General features: G+C 49.5%; 1 long non-coding RNA gene across 1 annotated transcript; it reads right to left on the bottom strand.

The window, feature by feature from the left end:
• Positions 1 to 2776: 2776 nt before the first annotated feature.
• LOC110342178 lies at positions 2777 to 5713 on the bottom strand. Its single transcript, XR_005878066.1, has 3 exons — positions 5577 to 5713; positions 5205 to 5348; positions 2777 to 2913 (listed from the first exon to the last, which is right to left on the bottom strand). It is a non-coding gene; the product is annotated as an uncharacterized LOC110342178 (long non-coding RNA).
• Between the last annotated feature and the right edge of the window lie 8476 nt (positions 5714 to 14189).

Here is a 14189-nt window from a genome sequence, read left to right on the forward strand (position 1 = left end):
AAGCCAGACACAGAGTTCAGTCTCCGGAGCCATGAATTCTAGTCTGATTTTCTGTTGCTTATTTGGCTGCTAAGTCACGGGTTATAGTGCATCATGGAAGGAGGAGAAAGCAGGAACTCTGGGCAGGAGTTAAGAGCAGAAACCAGCAGAGTAACACTGCTTGCTGCCTTGCCCCTGCCAGCTCATGCTCAGCTACCTTCTCCTTTTGTTGTTTTGTTTTTGAGGCAAAGTTTCTCTATGTAGCCATGTCTGGCTTGAAATTTGCTATGTAGACCAGGCTGGCTTCCAACTCACAGAGATCCTCCTGTCTCTGCCTCCTAAGTGCTGGGATTAAAGGAATGCACCACCACTTAGGCTCAGCTACCTTTCTTTATTTTTTTGGAGGGGAGGTGGTGGTGGTGTTTTGTTTTTTGAGACAGGGTTTCTCTGTATTGTTTTGGAGGCTGTCCTGGAACTCACTCTGTAGACCAGGCTGGCCTCGAACTCACAGAGATCCTCCTGCCTCTGCCTTGTGAGTGCTGGGATTAAACGCGGGCACCACCAACGCCCGGCTCAGCTATCTTTCTTATATGCAGCCTAGGCCTAAGTGGCCAGACATGGCACCACCCACCGTGGACTGGGCCCTCCTGCATCAACTAACAATAAAATGCTCCACAGATATGTCCACGGGCCAATCTGATGGAGGCAATTCCTCAAACTCAGTTCCCTCTTCCCAAGTATGGCAAGTTGACAGCCAAGATTAGCTTTCACACCATATGAAGGGCAGAACTAAGTCCTCTGACCTTCACTGCTGGAAAAATCCTGTAGTGGTTACAGCAAGGCGAGGACACCTGCTATAGACCTCAGATGTTGTAACAGCTTTTAGCCTTTAGGTTGGAGGAAGCTGGACATATGCTTGTAAATTCCAAACTAATGTACCTAATAGTGCCAAGGATGTCAGGTCACACCCAGAGCGGGTGGGCACTGACTGGCTCTTAGCTGCTGTAGATAGTACAAGGCAATTTCCTTCCTTCCCAATCTGTAACATTCCAGATATCTACAGTCACGGGAGTTTTAATCAGTCAGTCAGGATCATAAAAGGGTTATCAGAGGTGTGGCTCCCATCACCCTGGGAACCTTGGTTCACGCCATCGAGCCTGATAGCTTTTGCTGTTGCAGTGGTTGTCTCACGGTGTAGACCTGCCTTGCCTGGATTTCACTATGTAGACCAGGCTGGCCTCAAACATGTATTCTCCTGCCTCTGCCTCCCAAGTGCTGCAGGCACCACCACTCTGCCCAACTCTCTCAACACCAACACATGACTTTGGCCATTAACTCCTATACTCATTCAAGGGACGAATCACCTTCAAGTCCCAGCACCAGGTCAAATATAGAGCAAAGAGCCTGACACCCCACTCACCACTTCAAAAATCCTCCCACACTCTCGGTCAAGACAACTGCTAAGTTACTCTCTACCTGTGTCTTTGCCTCTACATGTCTTAACCGTCTCATATAAATGGAATCAGGTGGTATGTGGTCTCTCACGAAGCGTCGTCTTCCTTCACTTAGCACAATGCCTTCAAGTTTCATGTAGCAGTAACTCACTTCTGAGAAGGCTGCTTTTTTTCAAGACAGGGTTTCCCTGTGTAGCCCTGGCTGTCCTGGAACTCACTCAGTAGACCAGGCTGGCCTCAAACTCACCTGCCTCTGCTTCCTGAATGCTGGGACTAAAGGCATGTACCACCACTGACCCAAAAGAAAGCTGGTTTTGTGTGTTACTCTGAGTCACAGAGCACCCAGTCAAAAGAGGGAAGATCCCTAGCACAAAAGTTACTGACAATTGTAAGCTGCCATGTGGGTGTTGGGGACTGAACCCAGGTCCTCTGCCAGAGCAGCCTGGGCTCTTTAACATTAAGCCCTCTCCAACCTTTTGGTTGTTGGTTTTTTTGGGGTTTTGTTTGTTTAGGTTTTATGCTGTTGGGCTTTTGGTTTTGTTTTGTTTGTTTATTTGAGACAAGATCTCACGAAGCTCAAACTGGCCTCGAACTCCTGGTGCTCCAGCCTCTACCTCCAAGTGTGAGAATTATAGGTATAAATGCAAATTACAGTTCTCAATCCAAAGAAAATAAGATTGTTTATTCTGGAGCCAAAGGCTGGCCTCAAATTCCATATAAAGCTAAGGCTGATCTTGAATTCCTGATATATCAGCCTCCAACTCCCAAGAGCTGTTATTACAGATGTCAATACAAAATATAGTTCTCATGTCAAAGGCAATAAGCAAGTCTATTCTAGAGCCAAATATGAATGGCCTTAGGTACATAGGTTCAGGTTGCTCCGAATAACATGTTCCATCTTGGTAGCAGATGCTTGATGTTTTCATCAGTACAGAGCAAAAGTGGGTCATAGATCAAGGCACTTTCAAACACCAGGAGGCAGTGACGCACCCCTTTAATTCCAGCACCTAGGAGGCAGAGGCAGGCAGATCTCTGTGAGTTTGAGGACAGCCTTGTCCACAGAGTGAGCCAAAGCTACACAGAGAAACCTTGTCTTGAAAAAAACCAAAGGCCGGGCGTTGGTGGCGCATGCCTTTAATCCCAACACTCGGGAGGCAGAGGCAGGCGGATCTCTGAGTTCGAGGCCATCCTGGTCTACAAAGCGAGTTCCAGGACAGCCTCCAAAACAATACAGAGAAACCCTGTCTTGAAAAAAAAAAAAAAAGGAAAGAAAGAAAAAAAAAAAAAGAAAGGAAAAAACCAAAAATCAAATAAAATGAAACCATCTATCCAAGTCCCTTACCTGTACCAGCCTGCAAGCCCAGGACCAACCCCAGCCTCTTCCATCTGATAATCTGTCTTTTTCTGGCCATATGCTCTGAAGCTTTGCAGACAGGAACATGCAGTCCAGCCAGGCTCTTCCCCAGCCTGGATGCCATCACTATGGAAACCGAAGCATTAGAAAAAGAGAAAACCTGGGCCTGTTCATTGGGGAAATTTTACTGTGCTCTTGTTATCTGGCACTGGGCCAGCACTTGCACCCCCAATTAAGAGCTTTGCTTTTCCAGTGCTCACACTGGTTTCTGTGTGGACTTATGGTGCCTCTGTCCCTGTTGGGCCTAAGAAAGGCTTGGATGCAAGGTCCAGCGTAAGCTCCTGAGCCTGATTTGAGTTTTGGGCTCAATGTGAGGCCCAGTATAACCTCCTGAGCCTGGCTAGAGTTTAGTGACCTGTCTCTAACCTGTAACCTCCACGTGGGGGTGACTCAGACAGATCTGATGCAAGATTGCCCCCTGCCTAGCTACCTGCCTGCTTGGTGGAATACTATTGGCCCTTAACTCCTCACATCACCTTACCCTATCCCAAGATTCCCATCCCCTACCTCAGTCCTATATAAGTTCCTGAGTGTTGGAGTAAATCGAGATCCTGCTTCAACAGACTCCCGACTCAGTGTATGTTTTTCCCCTGGTAACTAATGGGGGGGAGGGTCTGAGTTGTCCCTCTCAGCCCCCAGGAAGAGGCTGGCTGGACCGGCCCTTCCCCCGCTCTACCTGCAGGGAGGACCTGCAAGTCCCTACATCTCAGGCCTATATCTAGGTGGGCTTCCTTGAGACTGGACTGCCAGCTCAGTTACTGGCTCTCTCCTACAAGATCCACATGTACAGAGGAGAGACAAGAGGAGGGTGAGGAACAAGAGAAGGCATAGTTGGCCGGGTGATGGTACACACCTTTAATCCCAGCATTTAGGAGGCACCCAAAGAGAAGAATGTCCCTGCCATATGTATAGGTGGACTTAGGGGGGGGGGGGGGGGGACTGGGATGTTTAAAATGAAATGTGAGGGCCTGAGGATGTATCTCAGTTGGTAGACTGCTTGCCTAGCGTGTATAAGGCCCTGAATTGGATCCCCAGCACTGCATAAGTAATGTAACCCTGTGGGGACATGGGAGGGAGAAGAAGGATCAGAAGTTCAATGCTAACCTTGGGCACATGGTGAGTGTGAGACTAACCTGGGTTACATGAGAAAGTTGCAAAAAGCAAAACAAAAATGAAATAGGATGAAGCCAACAAAACCATCAGCTGAGTGTGGTGATGTCTTTTTTTTAATTTTTAAATTTTATTTTGGCCGGGCGTTGGTGGCGCATGCCTTTAATCCCAGCACTCGGGAGGCAGAGGCAGGCGGATCTCTGTAAGTTCGAGGCCAGCCTGGTCTACAAGAGCTAGTTCCAGGACAGCCTCCAAAGCCACAGAGAAACCCTGTCTCGAAAAAAAACCAAAAAAAATTTATTTTGGTGCTTTGCCATGGGTGTCAGATCCTCTGGAACTGGAATTACAGAGAGTTGTGAGCTGCCACGTGGATGCTGGGAATTGAACCCAGGTCCTCTGAAAGAGAAGTCAGTGCTCGTAACCACTGAGCCATCTCTCCAGCCCCCCCCCCCACAGTGTGATGATACCTTGTTTGTACAAATACCATGTGTCTGAAGACCAGAGTGTGGAGGCTGTCACAGAGGTCTAAAGGTCTGTACAGACAGAGAGGAAGTGACATGACTGGGTGGAAAAAGGAATATAGGTGAGAGGCATTAGGAACTCGGTCTCTTTTCCACTGGGAGCCCAGTAAGGAAAAGGTGGCTTTGGCCTGCTCCTCCTCCTCTCTGACTTCTCAGCGTTTTCCTCTGTCTCTGACTGCGGGCTTTTACTATTAATGCCTATTAGAGCCTGTGTTACAGCTGAGGCCTGCCCTTCCCTTCTGCTTCTTGCACCTCACAGAATGGGGAGAGAGGACAAGCCTTGCTTCTGGGCTCTGGGCTGTCTGCTGTCTTCCTAGCACCAGAACAAACATTCTAGCAATCGATGGAACTCGAGGCTAGGCTCTCCCAAGAAGGAAAGATCTATTTACTAATGGTGGAGAATGTAGGCCTTACTGGTCACCCAGAGGACTGGGCCCTCTAAGAGGCATCCTGCTAACTACAGGAAGCTTGGTGCGCCCCCACCCACTCTCCAGGGATAACAGGGTCTCACCTTGCTCTCACCCAGGCTGAAGTCCAAAAGCGAGTCCTGGGTGTGACTTGTCCTTGAAGGGAAAACTTCCTCAAGTTGCATAAACAAACTATGGAACAAGTCCAGGAGCCTGTTCCCAACACCTCATTCTGGCCAGCCCTGTGCCCATCCCTAAGAGTCAGACTCAGGAGACTCAAAGACATAAATTGCCTGCCATTATCAAAGACATAAATTACCTGCCACTATCCTCGGGTACACCCTGTCTTTGACCACCCAGTCTCAGGATCTCACAGCCACACTGTGATGTCACCATAGACTTCTTAGTTGTTTAACACACTGCAAGGGAGGCAGGCACAGTGATCCTGGGGAGGCAGGCCGTGCTGGAGGACAAAGGGCAGAGTCAGAGAGTGCTGGCTTTCATCCTGCTCCTAGCTCCTCCGGGCTGCCGACCACCCACCCAGTGATCCCCTGGGAACTGCAGGCAGCCCTATATCCCAGCTCTGTGATTCTCAGAGGAGAGAGTTATGGAAGGAGGACTGTCAGCCTAACCCTGCAGGCACGGAGGGAACTGGACCAGCTAGCTGGTCAGCTCTGCGTTCCTATTTTACCTTCCTGTGACTTTTCAACCTAGAGCCAGAGGTTAGGGTTGAACTTGCTGGCCTGGACTTGTAGGAGCCTGAGTCAGGGTCCAAGGCGGCTTCGCGGTAATTCCAAGAGAATCTGAAAGAAGCAGCCTGTGCTTAACCAGCATTCCACCAGCAGCTCCCCTCCCCCACTCCCACTCCGAGGCTCTCCCTGGAACGCGCCCCTCTCCCCACTTCTTGCACTCTATCCCCGATGCCCTGAGCACACTTCTGGGACCCACACAACTTTGGTCGTGAAGCCTGCGTGATAGCTTTCCTCAGGGATAAACCTGTGCGAAGATCTGGGTGAAAGAGGGGGAGGGAGGAGCCGACTGCCGCCTCTCCAGCAGAAGGCTTTCCTAGGCGCTGCAGGGGTGCTGTCCACCCTGTGGTGCTGAAACGCCTCTCTGCCCCTTCTAAGACGTGCCAGGAGTCACTCAGCTTCCCACAAGGAGTTGAACGCATCATCAGGCCGTTGGTTTGACTGGAATCGGTATAGACAAGGAAGTTTGCCTGAGGAAGTTTTGCCTGAGGAAAGCCATCCAGAATGCGCACCGTGCGTGGGACCCAGGCAGCCCCTGAGCATGGTCTTCTGTCCCAGGGTGGCTCTGCTCCTTAGGCCTCTCCTACCTAGTACTGCATGAGGTGGTGCTCAGTTTCCAGACAGATGCCACCATTCTTGCGGCATCAAAGCTGGGCAGTCACAGCTATCTGCCAGGCAGGAGTAAAAAGCTCTGACACTCCCTCCCTCTAGTCCTCCCTCCATGTGTTCGTCTCTCTCTTCCTTCCCTTTTTTCCTTCTTTCTTTTTTTTTGGGGGGGGGGAGGGTTGAGACAAGGTCTCCCTCTGCAGTTCTGACTATTCTGGGACTCATTCCACAGTCTAGGCTTTCCTCAAACCCACAGAGTAATACTCCTGCCTCAATCTCTCAAATGCTGGAATTACAGGAGGGAGCAACTACATCAGTCTCTCCCAAACATCTTTTAGGGCCTCTGGAACCTCAAGGCATTGCCCTGTGCCTCACAATTCCTTCTGGACTGGGAATGAGGTTCAGCATTTCTAAGGTCTACAGCCTTTGGGGCGGTTTTTTACCCCGGAGCGGGATGCAGACAATCAGGTCACCTAGCACGATGTTGATGACAGCCGTGCCAAGAAGTAAAACTCTGAAAGAACTAGCTGCTTGGAAAAGGGAGCCCAAAAAGACACAAGAAAAGCCAAAAGGCATTGCTAGTGCACAGCACAGCCCTGCAGGGAGGGTGGAGCCTACCCTTACTGCAACCTGGTCCCTGGTGTGTCCCTGCCTCCTCTGACCTTCTGGTCCCCAGCAGCCCTGATCATCCTGAGATATCAGATCTAGATTCTGCAAGTCAGGCTGGCAGGCGCCATCATCCACATTCCAGAGCCCAGTCTATAGCAAGCACAGACAGACAGCACCGAACAGGGGTTGGTGATCATTCTGGGGCTCTGCAGCAGGTGACAGTGTGGCAAGGTCGCCTGCACAGGAACAGGCTTTGAGAGCTAGGCTTTCAGAGATGCTGTCCTGGAGCCACTAGGAGGGTGAGCAGTTCAGTGAGAATGCAGGTGCACCAGTAGGGGCTGCTGCTCAAATTTGCCCATATGCCCTTTGACAGTCCTTGCCAGGGCAAGCTTCATCCTGAAGACAGACGAATTCTATCTGCCCCTGTCCCTAGCCCCACTCTGAGAAATGATACCCAGTGAAAACGTGGAGCCTAGTCAGACAGTGGTGGTGTGTGCCTTTAATTCCAGCACTTGGGAGGCCAGCTTGGTCTACAGAGCTAGTTCCAGGACAGGCAGAGCTAAACAGTGAGGTCCTGTCTTAAAAAACAAAACAAAACAAAAATAAAGAAAGAGAGAGAGAGAGGAAGGAAGGAAGGAAGGAAGGAAGGAAGAAAGAAAGAAAAAGAAAATGTTGAGCTTATTGTTCAAAAACCAAATATTTCAAGAAGGGAACGTGTAGAGGATTAAACACGTGCAGATTCCACCTATGTGCAGACTTCAGGCACTACACAAGGCCTACAGCAACAAAGTCAGCTTGCTCCCATCCATCCCATGCAGGTGTGTCATTAAACTTTAACTACACTTCTGGGAACTTCCCAGTTACTTGTTATGAAAGAGCCTCTTCCTCGGTGAACACAATAAGGAAGGAGACAATGTTAGTCCATCTTGCCAGCTTGGCACGTTCTCACTCAGAGCCCTCTCCAACACACAAGTGAACTCTTCAGCTGCCTGCCTGTGCCTCAGTTTCTTCTTGCAGTTGCCATGGGTGCCTGCATCCCTCCCCAGTGCTCCAGGTAGCCAGGAACACACTTGGAGAAGGAAATAAGCAGGCCGTGCGTGCTCCAGGAAACGCTTTCTTAATCTCCACTATTTGCCTCAGTTTTCCCTCTGATATTGGAGAGAGAGGAGAGTTCAGAATAAGGTGGTGCGTAGTAGTCGTATTTGGGATGTCTCTTTTTTGAAGATTAGAAAAATTTTTTATGCATGCACAAGTGAGTTTGGGTACCCGAAGAGGCCAGAAGAGGGCATCAGACCCCCTGGAGCTGGAGTCATAGGCAGTTGTGAGCTGTCTGATACGGATGCTGGGAACCAAACTCAGGACCCATGCAACAGCAGCAAGTGCTGTTTACTGCTGAGTCATCTCTCCAGCCCCGGGGATAGCTCTTGAAGGAGGCTAAAGTTCTGGGTACCAGGGATGGGGAGAGCCTAAGGAACTGTTTTCCAACTTCCCGAATGCTATTTCATGGTTAAGTGATGTCCCGCCAGCACCTAGAAAAGAAACTAGAGCCCTGCAAGGGGTGCTACAGCCAGTGCCGCAGTGTGAGCCTGAAGCACAGTGTCTTTAGCCTGGCAAGTTATTGGGAGCTGGGCAGGGGAGGAGGGGGAAATCTCAGTAGTGTAGCTCAGTGTGGAGTGTTTGCCTAGCATGAGCCAGACCCTGGATTCAATCGGCACGATGGAAGAAAGAGACAGGTGGAAGGAAAAAGAGGGAGGAGGAAAGCCAAGGAGGAAGCAAGGGGTAGGAGTAATGAATACCTTCAGAACTAGGAAAGGCCTCGGGCTGGAGGAAGATCAGGGGCAGCAGAGGGCGCCCATGTGCAGACTCACTCAGAGGAGGAACCTACAAGGACATACCCCAGCCATCCCCAAACTATAACCACAAAAGCCTCACCACACACACACACACACACACACACACACAAACACACACACACACACACACACACACGCACACGCACCCTACCGGCAGCTTCAAGATCAGAGACTTTGGACTTTAGGTCCTGGGGAAGGGGGACCCCTTATAAAGGGTTCACCTTAAATGTCTCACCTCCAACTATTTTCATGAACTTAAGTCCTCTGTCCAATGAGAAACGGAGAGCCCAGGCTGTGTAGACACTGTGGCCTCACCCTCCTACGGTGCGGATGATCGGTTGGAATTTTATAGCACACGGTGAGCTGAGGGCACACCTGAGTACATTGTGGAGGCTATCCTACAATACCAAGTCCATTTGCACTGCAGCTGGGAAGGCTGAAAGGCAGAGCATCATTAACGATGCCAACAGTATCCACACATAGTGAAGGACTGAAAGGAAACATTTAAAATTAAACAAGAGTTCGGCGCTGAGGTGGCACATGCCTTTAATCCCAGAATTCAGAAGGTAGAGGCAGGAGGATCTCTGAATTTGACTCCAGCCTGGTCTACAGAGGGAGTTCCAGGACAGCTAGGGCTACACAGAGAAACTCTGTCTAAACAAACAACTAACAAAATAACAACAACCACAACAAGACTCTCAGAGATCCACCTGTCTCTGCCTCTAAGGATGCTGGGATTAAAGGATCCTCCTTATTTATTTATTTTGAGATAGAGCCTCATGTAGCTCAGGTTGGCCTCAAGGTTACCATGTATCTGAGGATAGCCCTGAACTTGCACTCTCCTTGCCTCTGCCTCTCAGGACAGGCATGGAAGACTCCACCTGGTTTCTGTGGTGCTGGGGACCAATCCCAGGCCTGGGCATGCTAGACAGTCTACCAACTAAGTTCCAGTTTCTGCTCACAGTCTTTTGTTTTTTCTGACAGAAAGCAGGGTTTCTCTGTGTGGCTCTCTCAGTCACTCTTTAGATCAGGCTGGCCTCAAACTCAGAGCTGGGCCTGCCTGCGCCTACTGGAATACTGGCACTAAAGAATGTGCCACCGTGTCTGGCTAATAGTCTGTCCTCTCACTGTGCCTTTTTCCCTCTCAGGCTGGCAGTTCGTTCAGCCTCCCCCTCCCCCCCTTCCAAACTCTGAATGTCAATGAACACAGTTGGAAAAATCCAATGACACCCCAATCCCTACCTCCGGCTAGCCTGTGAGCCTGGCTTCTGAGGTGGAACCAAGAGAGGTGGGGACAGGGACAATCATTAGTTTTCTCCTCGACTTTTTGTGGGGCAAGAACAGAGCGTATGTCGTCCCCATTGCTGGATTTTTCCACACATCCTGTTGCTGTTATTTCAAAATGTTTGGGGGCAGGAGGTTCTGCCGGTTTCTCAAGAGAAGCTGGTGAGAGTGTGATCCTTCCCCTGGCCCCCTTCTCTCTACCTTACAGGTTTCTCTTCCACAGTTAGAAAAACAGGGTGGACGGGATGGCCGCTTGCACAGAGCGCTGCCAAAAGCGCAGTGCTCTTGGCTCTGTCTGAAGATGGCGGAGTTCCAGGGTGGGGAGTGGTGAAGTCAAGCTATTGATTAAACCTTGCAGGGCCTGTGGATTTCATCTCAACATCCAGGAATACAAAAGCTGGAGCCTCTCTAAGCCTCCCCTGAATCCTCTGCTAATTAACTCTGGAGGGGGTGCCGACAACAAGGCCAGACAACAGTGAGGTCCCCGGGGGAAGGAAGTGTGTGAGCTGGGGGAAGGGCCACTGCGTGCCTAGGCCTGGGAAGAGGGAGGGAGACTGGGTGCAGAGCTCAGCTCTGCTCTTCCCTTGTCGGACAATTGAGGTAAGTCATTGTCCTCTCTGAGCCTGGCTTCCTTTCTTGTAAGTCAAAGAAGCAATTTAGGATCCCCGTTCCCCCTCTAGGGTTGTGAGCTTCTTTGGGTTCATGCTGGCCTGCAAAATACACCAAAGGAAATATCATTCTTTTTTTCTTTTTCTCTTTTTCTAGATGGGGGTCTGGCAGTGGGCCTCCATCCTCCAGTGAGGGTTGGATTACAGGAGTGCATGTGATGCTTGTTGATAAGTGGGCACCCTACTGTGGAGCCAAACCCCAGATTTACTTTAAAGCCTCAATTCAGGTGTGAAGCCCAGGACACTTTCCTAGTCTCCCATCCACTGACTACTTTAGGTGACCTTCTCTGGGCTCCTGGAATTTTGTGACTACAAAGCCATTATTAGCCTTAATTTAAGGACTCAGGATGGCTCAGGTCAGTAAGGTGCCTGCCTCTCAAGTGTAAGGACCTCAGTTCTGACCCCCACCGCCCAAATAAAAGCCAGTCATAATGGTATGCATCTGTAGCCCCAGTGCTGAGGGACATGCCCAAATTGGCGAGCTCCAGGTTCTGTAAGAAACCCCGATCTGGCCGGGCATTGCTGGCGCACGCCTTTAATCCCAGCACTCGGGAGGCAGAGGCAGGCGGATTTCTGTGAGTTTGAGGCCAGCCTGGTCTACAAAGTGAGTTCCAGGACAGCCTCCAAAGCCACAGAGAAACCCTGTTTCGAAAAACCAAAGAAACCCCGATCTGAAAAGGATGAGGTGGAGAGAATGAAGAGGATGCCCGGTATTGACCTCTGGCTTCCATCTATGTGTACACACGCGTGCACATGTACACACACACCACACACACACAGGCACACCCTAACCAGCCTTTATTATAGCATGTCAATGTAAAAAACACAGCTTTCACTTCAAAGGGGGTAGGAATAGGTAGTTTATTCTGAAGCCAGAGATGAGAGGCTGTGGCCCAGAAACTCAGATTTAGGTTGTCCCAAATCCCATGTTCCATTGTGGGAGCAGTTTTATGAAGTTTTTTTATAGTAACAGAACAAAGAAAGTCTTAACTCAAGACATTTATTTTTAATCTACTGGTGGTAGCCCTAGAGAGCTCTCCCCAGCCAAATTCAGAGATGCTACCATAGGCCTAAGATGCTGTCTGATGGTGCTTTTAGCCCTTTGACTGGTGAGACTGGCATTTGTTACTACATTCCGAAAGGGCTAACTGATTGCTGTCTTTAACCTGTGAGAAAGGCTTGGTAGAACAAAAGATCAAAAAGTGAAGCTAGCGATGTTTCTTCTTCTCAGTCAGATAGCTGAGAGGGAGACACCGCTAGTGATGACAACAGATTTCTAGGTATTACTTTAAGCCAAAACTTGTATTTGTATCTAAAAGTAAAAGGAAAGGAAAGAAATAAAAGAGGTATAGATTTTTGCATCAGGCATAGGCTACTGGTCCAGTGCCAATCTGGGATATGGTTGCCTTCTCAGATATGGTAGAGTCACCTGCCTCTTATCTTAAATTAAGCAATACGGGCTTGCTTAAAATACAAATTGAGCCGGGCGTTGGTGGCGCACGCCTTTAATCCCAGCACTCGGGAGGCAGAGGCAGGCGGATCTCTGTGAGTTCAAGGCCAGCCTGGTCTACAGAGCGAGTTCCAGGACAGCCTCCAAAGCCACAGAGAAACCCTGTCTCGAAAAACCAAAAAAAAAAAAAAATACAAATTGAAAGGTTCAGGCATTATGCTGGCCTGCCCTGTTACTTGGCAGGATGCACTCTGGCAGCACTCTGGCCAGCCCAGAGTTCTGTGAGAACCACGCAGGTGCAAAGGACCCTTTAAAGGACTGACCCCTGCCTGCTTATGCTCTATTTTACTCTCGTCATCTTATCCTCTCTTTTACTCTTACTTTTCTCTTTCTCACTCGTATCTTCTCTCTCTCTCTCTCTCTCTCTCTCTCTCTCTCTCTCTCTCTCTCTCTCTCTCTCTCTCTCTCTCAGCTCTGTACAGGTTGGTTACCCCTCACCCCCTGTCCTTTCCTGTCTACCAATAAAACTTCACATGGGACCGTTGAGTCACGGTTTGTGTCTCGTTACTGGATAAACCTAGACATTTTAACAATACCGATGCCTGGCCGTGGTGACGCACACCTTTAATCCCAGCACTCAGGAGGCAGAAGCAGGTGGATCTCTGTGAGTTTGAAGCCAGCCTGGTCTACAGAGCTGGTTCCAGGACAGCCAGGGCTACACAAAGAAACCCTGTCTCAAAAAAATAGCAACAACAAAACCCTCTCATAAAGTGAGAACAAATGGAGTTTAAATTCATCTATTTTAAGCCAGGTATGGTGGCGCACACCTTTAGTCTCTGCACTCAGGAGGCAGAGGCAGGCAGATCTCTGTGAGTTTGAGGTCAGTCTGGACAATAAGGGCTCTACAGTGAGACCTTGCCTCAAAAATAAATAAATAACGATTTCAGATTAAGGGAAAGTCTAGAAGGAGTGATTCTAATGTGCTTCTGCTTTTGGGCACTGCCTTCTCCCTGCTGTGTCCTGGGCTGCTCTACTGAGTGTGACAGACTGAGGACATCTGAGGCATCAGTTCTTAGGACCTTCCTTCAGAAAAGTCGTGAATTATTCTGTCTGACCCAGGGACAGGGTTTGGATTTCCATTTTTTGGTGCCAGTGGCACTTAGCAAGCACTGAGGTAACTGCGAATGAGACCTCCCTCGAAACGTGCACTTAGCAAGCACTGAGGTAACTGCGAATGAGACCTCCCTCGAAACGTGCACTTAGCAAGCACTGAGGTAACTGCGAATGAGGCCTCCCTCGAAACGTGCACTTAGCAAGCACTGAGGTAACTGCGAATGAGACCTCCTCGAAACGTGCACTTAGCAAGCACTGAGGTAACTGCGAATGAGACCTCCCTCGAAACGTGCACTTAGCAAGCACTGAGGTAACTGCGAATGAGGCCTCCCTCGAAACGTGCACTTAGCAAGCACTGAGGTAACTGCGAATGAGACCTCCCTCGAAACGTGCACTTAGAAAGCACTGAGGTAACTGCGAATGAGACCTCCCTCGAAACGTGCACTTAGCAAGCACTGAGGTAACTGCGAATGAGACCTCCCTCGAAACGTGCACTTAGCAAGCACTGAGGTAACTGCGAATGAGACCTCCCTCGAAACGTGCTCATCGCTGCAGTACCGGCATTGTCCAAGCAAAAGCACAGTTCCCACCTCAAAGGGGAAAGCGGTAGTTTATTCTGAAGCTGGATATGCGTCACCGAGGCCTAGAAAGTCAGATTTATGTTGCCCCCAATCCCATGTTCCATTGTGGAAACCATTTTACAAAGGCGTTTTTTATAGAAACAGGGCGAAGACTGCCATAAAAGATGACACTATTCAAATGCCCTGGCGTGAGGAGGCAGTTCACAGCCAAATGGGGAGAGCTATGCTGTGAGCCTGGGCACTCTGAACCCTTTGGTTGGTGTAGCTATAGTCTGCTAACATATTGCAAAAGGTTTTTTAACCTGTTAGTCACAGGATATTAGGCCCCAAAAGGAAATCCAAATCTCACATTGTGGTCAATACATTTGAGGTTCCCTAAGCCTATGCTCAG

Source organism: Mesocricetus auratus, unplaced genomic scaffold (assembly GCF_017639785.1).
Source record: "Mesocricetus auratus isolate SY011 unplaced genomic scaffold, BCM_Maur_2.0 Super-Scaffold_100007, whole genome shotgun sequence".
NCBI lineage: Eukaryota > Metazoa > Chordata > Mammalia > Rodentia > Cricetidae > Mesocricetus > Mesocricetus auratus.